Here is a 7,276-nt window from a genome sequence, read left to right as displayed (position 1 = left end):
AACTCTCAGGGCAAGTGACTTGGCAGCAAAACCCCTGTTGACTTTCGATAGGACTTGTGCTTCCTTGTCACTTGGGTGCTCTTGAAAATCCCATCTTTAGACATATTTTAACCAGCAATGGATATCAGCGTCTTCCTGGCAAAACTTTTGATCGTGACCTACTTAGGAACTGAAAACAATATTTAGATTCCATGTAGCATTGACCATTACTCCCTCACATTCTGCCTTTACAATATGAGGACACAAATTGTAGGTAAACTGATCCTTCATGTTCTAATTGTAGGCAGTTGTGAGGGGCTTGGAGATTCTCTCTGTCACACACAGTAGCAGACATTGGGACAGACGATTAACTTAACTCTGTGAGTGGAGCCTGTGAACAAACTTGTGTTTATGCTGTGTAAGCTGGGGCCATAAAGTTATCTGTAATTAACAGCAGGAGCCTGAATATAACCGTGATCTGTAGAAAACCTAAATTTAAGAAAATTATCATTGGCTCCAATTAGAACAGGTAGGAAAATGAGGTGGTTTCCCTGCTCCCCCCCAAAGAAAATTTTGCTGACAAAATAAAAACACACATTTTCATCAGCTTGTTCCATTTTTTTTTTTTTTACTTTGTCTAGAACAAAAACAAAACCCCCACATCTCCAAACAGAGTTTCTGCTGAGAAATCTGAGACAAAATACATCATGTTGGGTCAGGAGGAACTGCCACTGTGCATTATAGCAGTCGTCTTAATGCCACCCATAATGTACTCCTGCTGGAATTCAGCGCCACTGGGCATTGCAGAATTTGCACCAAATTTAATGTTCCCTGCAGAGTTTTATTTTTTTGTGCAGAATTTATTTCCACCAAATTGCTTCCTTTTCTCAGTTTTGCGCATTTCAAATGTATTAGTTTGTTTACATACACATGTAACATCTTTGCGCGCACAACTCGACTGGCGCCTCCCTCCCTCTTATATTCCCTGCTAGCCTGAACTCCCCCCTCCCGCAGCACTCTTGCCCACACCTGGCTCTGGGGCATATATACCACCTCTGGAGATGAAGGGTGTTGCCTGGTGAACCATGTACATGATCCAGGTCACTCAGACAGACACACACGCGTCCTGACACACACACTACCCTGGGTCTCCCTTCCCCATGCTAAGTACCTGCTATTGCAGGTGGCAGGCAATAAATAAAAATTGATGGGAACCCATGACCTGTCTATGACTTCTGCTAAAAATAATGGGGGATGAGGGGGCTGACTGAAGCCCTAGCCCAGTGTGTGTGTGTAGGATGTCCAGCCCCTGCACCCCGATAACTGGCTGCTCCAGGACCCCGACGCAGCCCCAGCTGCTCAGAGCTATGGGGCCCTCACTGCACATGGCAGCCGATAGGCCCGAGGTCCCCACCACACGTGGTGGCTGATGGTCCTGGGGTTCCCCCATCACCCACAGCAGCTGGGAGCTCCGGGTCCACCTGCAACAGGCAGCGGCTGGGAGCTCTGGGTCCCCCACTGCCTGTGGCTACTTGGAGCTCCAGGGCCACACGTGCTGACTGTTCCCACCCTAGGGCTGAAGCAGAGAATTTCACAGAGCTCTCTGAAAGTCATGGAATCTGTGACCTCTGTGCCATAATCTTATCCTTAATAATTACTTTGTTTAAATGAAATATTTAATTTCACTGAAACAGAAGATACAAAGATACATCAAGTTCTGTATTACTGTGCTTAGTAAGGAATCTCTGTCAAAAAAAATTGCCTGAATCTCTTTTGTTGTCTGTGTTGTTACAGACACACTTGCTGATAGGTGTTTTGAAATAAATTACCAAAATAAAAACGCAACGTTATTTTGGCAAATAAAATATGCAGAATTTTAAAATATTGTGTGTAGAATTTTTAAGTTTTTGGTGTGGAATTCTCCCAGAAGTAGTAATTGAAGTTGTAGTCCAGCCGCAAAGCCCAGCCTATAGAAGAGAATGGGGACAAAAGGCACCAAACTACAACTCCCATGAGGCACTGCAACAGCTTAGGCAGACTTAGTTCAATGTCTGTCAGAGCCAAAATGAAACATTCTGACATTTACATCACATCTTGAGTCAAAACCTTCTTCTCCATGAAAATTGTTAAAAAACAAGGAATCCGGTGGCACCTTAAAGACTAACAGATTTATTTGAGCATAAGCTTTCGTGGGTAAAAACCTCACTTCTTATGCTGAAGAAGTGAGGTTTTTACCCACGAAAGCTTATGCTCAAATAAATCAGTTAGTCTTTAAGATGCCACCGGACTCCTCGTTGTTTTTGTGGATACAGACTAACACAGCTACTCCCGATACATGAAAATTGTTGTTATTTTGATTTTTGGCCTGATTCAGATGAAAGCAAATGTCAAAACATTGGAACTTCCCATAGGACAGAAATTTCAGTGGACCAGCTCTCCTGCCTCAATGTGTCATTTCTTATGCCATACATACAATATACGTACATATATGTCAGGTGTCATTTCAAATAACAATAACCTAGGCTCCTTTGTACTTTGCAAATGCGTAGATTGAATTACTAGAATATTCTGGGTAAATAGACTGTCTAATAATAAACTATTAAATTGATTGGGCATCTGAAAGGATGTAAAGGTTTTTTTCAGCTGTTTAACCAGTTAATGAAAGTCATGAAGACATGTTTTCCTCATTCACGCCCATTATATTTTCCGGTCATAAGTACGTTTGCCATGTTTAAAACAAAATATTGATTCCACATTTCAACCAAGAGATCACTTATCTTCTTCTCATTGAGACATGCTTTGATTTTAATAATTTAAGTGATTGTTTGTAGCAGCCTTTCCATTGATAGTAAAAGTGTTAGCCACTTATTATCACTGCCTCGGGCCTCCCTTCCTGGACACAACAAAGGTATGGGCAGGCTCCAATCTGAAACCACCTAGAAATCATGGGAGTGCAAATTTTTCTTCAAGGTTACCTACCTCTATGCTCCTGGGATGTGCCCAAGGGGCAACGTTTTCAGATGATACAAAATTATTCAAGATAGATAAGTCCAAAGCAGACTACAAAGGGATCTTGCAAAACTGGGTGACTGGGCAACTAAATGGCAGATGAAATTCCATGTTGATAAATGCAAAGTGATGCACACTCAAAAAAATAATCCCAACTATACATACAAAATGGATGCCAAATTAGCTGTTACCACCCAAAAAAGAGATCAGGGTGTCTCTGTGGATAACTCTGTGGAGACTTCTGCTCCATGCAAAGCAATGGTCAAAAAGGCTAACAGTACTTTAGACTATTTTCTGTCCTATTTTCTAGCCTTTCCCCAATATATTGCCACTATATAAATCCTTGAATACTGTGCCCAGTTCTGGTCACCTCATCTCAAAAAGGATATAGTGGAACTGGAAAAGATTCAGAGAAGGGCATCAAAGATGATCAAGGGTATGAAATGGCTTCTGTGCAAGGAAAGACTAAAAATATTAGGGTTGTTCAGTTGAGAAAACAGATGACTAAGGGGCAATATGGTAGAGGTCTATGAAATCATAAATGGCGGGGAGAAAGTGAATAGAAAGATGTTATTTACCTTTCTGCATAATATAAAAACCAGGGGTCACCTGACAAAATTAATAGGTACAAGGTTTAATGAAAATAAGAGGAAGTACTTTTTCACACAACGCACAACTAACCTGTGGAATTCATTGCTGTGGAAAGGCCAAAAGAACAACTGAATTCAAAAAAGACCTGGATAAGTTCATGGAGGAGAGGTCCATCAATGGCTATTAGCCAACATGATCAGGGATGCAACCACATGCTCTAAGTGACCCTAAACTTCTGACAACCAGAAACTGTGAGTGCAAGACTAAGGCGACTCACTCCATAATTGCCCAGTTCTGTACACTCTTCATGAAGTTCTGATATGGGCCACTGTTGGAGACCTGACACTGGGTAAGATGGACTATGCTCTAAGTCAGTATGGCAGCTTTTATGTGTGTAGAACTTATCTTGAAGAATTACTGTTGCAAGAAATATTTATTTGAGAAATATATTGTACTTAATCTGGTGTGGTTCATATGGCTGTGGTGAGTTCTGTAAAGTCAATTATCAAAGTTAAGTCAGTTCTCAAACATGGACATTGAACTGCTGTATAGAATGATTAAAGGATTAGAAAACATGCTTTATAACAGGTCGGCAACCTTCGGCAGGGACATGCTGGCTGCGGCTTCCTGCAGCTCCCATTGGCAGGGAACAGTGAACCGCGGCCACCGGGAGCTGCGGGGGTCTGTGTCTGTGGACAGTCAATGTAAACAAAATGCCTCGTGGCGCACCAGCGGATTACCTTGATGGGCCCCATGCCAAAGGTTGCCGACCCCTGCTTTATAATGATAGACTCAAGGAGCTCAATCCATTTAGTGTAACAAAAGAGGAGGTTAAGGGGTGGCTTGATTACAATCTATAACAGGGGTGGGCAAACTACGGCCCGGGGACCGCATCTGGCCCTCCAGACATTTTAATCCAGCCCTCAAACTCCCACTGGGGAGTGGGGTCTGGGGTTTGCCCCACTCTGCGCAGCTCCCAGAGGCAGTGGCATGTCCCCCCTCTGGCTCCTACGTGTAGGGACAGCCAAGGGGCTCTGCACGCTGCCACCATCCCAAGCGCCACCCCTGCAGCTCCCATTGGCCAGGAATCACCGCCAATGGGAGCTGCAGGGGTGGCACCTGCGGACAGGGCAGCGCACAGAGCTGCCTGGCCACGCCTCCACATAGGAGCCAGAGGGAGGACATGCCGCTGCTTCTGGGAGCTGCCTGAGGTAAGAGCTGCCCAGAGCCTGCCCCCTGCCCCCCCCGCACCCCTGTCCGAGCCCTGAGCCCCCTCCCACCCTCTCAACCCCTCAGTCTCAGCCCAGAGCACCCTCCTGCACCCCAACCTCTCATCCCCAGCCCCACCCTAGAGCCCGCACCACCAGCTGGGGCCTCATCCCCCCCTGCACACCCCAACCCTATAACCCAGCCGGAGTGCCCTACTGCACCCTGAACTCCTCATTTCTGGCCCTACCCCAGAGCCTGCACCTCCAGCCGGAGCCCTCACCCCTCCTGCACCCAGCCCCCAATTTTGTGAGCATTCATTGCCCACCATACAATTTCCATTCACAAGCGGTGGAACAAGTTTGGAAACCACTGGTCTAGTGAACAAAGATATAACAAGGTCCAATGTCTACTTCTCTTCCAGATGAGATGATCACAGTGGTCCCTTCTGGCTTTATAATCTATGAGTCTATAGAGATCTTACATGATTGGGGGTCACCAGCTACCTCATTGTCACCACCTGCTGGTTGCTTTTGGGATTGCTTCCACACCCTTTTTAATGAAGAAAATTTGGAAAAATAGAAACTTCCAAAACTGACGCTGTCAAACTGCAAAAATCCTTCTTTCGAAGCAGGAGTAAGAGCAAGAAATACATGGAGAGGCTGATGTGGGTTTCACTCTGGTATGAATTAGGAGTGATTTAATAAAAGCTAACGGGGTTACATTGGTGTGAACTGAGATCAGAATTGGGCTCAGACTCAAGGAAGCATTTAGTCTTGATGACGAGTGTATCACATTGAAAAGAACACAAGCTTTCAGAATGTGATGTTCCTGTTCAGTCTCTCTAGATAAATTCCAGAGATTTCCTGCTACATCAAGCTCGATCCTGCATACATACTTTTCCCCTAATCAGCATCCAGCTCATTAATAATATGCTACTGTTTGCCCTTGCTTCCTAAGATCTAGTAAGTATTTCCCATGAGCATCAGTAAATTTTTTCTGCCGTTTTATCTTTTAGTTTCATAATACAAAGTAGAAAGTTAAAAAAAAGTGACTCAAATTTCAGTAACTCAGTGTGTGTGTGTGTGTGCATGAATTCTATTGTTAACCAGGTCACACTGACTCTGAAGACGAAAACCTGCTCAAATAGTGTATGCAGTTATCAAACTGATGATCTTTGATCGAAAAATATATTCAGCCAAGGAGCTAATCCAAACATTACTTTAACTATTAAACTTTGAAAACTATTTTTGCATAGTTTAGCTGTATCTAAATATGTGAAAGAAGGAAGAAGTGCAAAAGTGGAAATAGTGTGGAGTGGGTGGGTGAGAAAGGAGGTTGGAGGCTTGCATAATCTTGTTGCAAATTCCCTTGGAGTTGGTGACCTACTTAGATTAGGATACTCGTCTTAATAAGACTTTCATTGTCACTTTTTTCACCCTGTGGCAACATGCTGTATTATTATGGTCTAGTGACAGGTTTTAAGCGTACAAGTAAAGAGGGGGAAAATATAATTTTTAAAAAAGCCTCAGAAATTGGATTAGAGAGTTAGGCTGTGGCTATGGGGAGATATGTACCTCTCTCCTTGTATTACTTTGCTAGTACTAGTGTGGTGCAGTTTTGTCAACAATTGCCAGTCTTTCCAAACTGCTATGCAAGGGAGGATCTTAACCTTGAACAAACTCCAAGAGCAATCCTGGGCAATATTAAGGGACTCACTAACATACAGGGTTTTCTAAAACAGTTCAGTTATACAGGGTGCAGCATACAACTGTGCAGTGTGTAACTTGGCCATTCTTCAAAACCTACCTTTAAATCAAAATTTAACTCAGTACCACAAAGCAAATAGTCGGCTATAAGAACAAGTTCCTTTAAATCTGCAGCAGAAAGCCGGGCGAGATGAGGCTGGGAAGGTTCCTGGGCAGAAGTGCTACAGTGAAACAGTAGCTTGAGAAATAATTCAGCTTTCCTTATTCTAATAAGGTTCCTTGTTCAGTGTTAGAAGAAAGCAACTTTGTGATTCTTTGTCATTGTCACATGACAGAATGAAGAGACATTGCAAGTTTAAAATCAAGTGTTACCATATGATCCAATTGTGTTGCAAGCCTGTGTTAGTCATGCCCTGGTTTGAGAAGGGTGCTGTATCCACTTGGCAATGCCATTTCCTATGGCTGGAGTAGGCCAGCACTGCACATTGCATATTGACCTGTCCTCCAGGATCTTTTCTAGTTTGCCTTTGTGGCCATACATCTCTTGTATAAATGATGTTTTTTCAATTTAGTGGACTAAGGGACAAATCCTTGGTCCAGCAGCTGACACAAGGGTTATGTATGTCACACAGGGTGCTGCACTGCAAAGTGCCAAGAGACTCCAGTCAGGGGGAACAAGGTGGAGGAGCCATTCAGCTAAGCCTAGGGAGGACCCCATGCACGCACCTTGCTTATCAGTCCCACAGGCATGTTGGAGGGTCAAGTGCTATAATACCCACCAT

Source organism: Dermochelys coriacea, chromosome 6 (genome assembly GCF_009764565.3).
Source record: "Dermochelys coriacea isolate rDerCor1 chromosome 6, rDerCor1.pri.v4, whole genome shotgun sequence".
NCBI lineage: Eukaryota > Metazoa > Chordata > Testudines > Dermochelyidae > Dermochelys > Dermochelys coriacea.
This window is presented reverse-complemented; position numbering follows the sequence as displayed.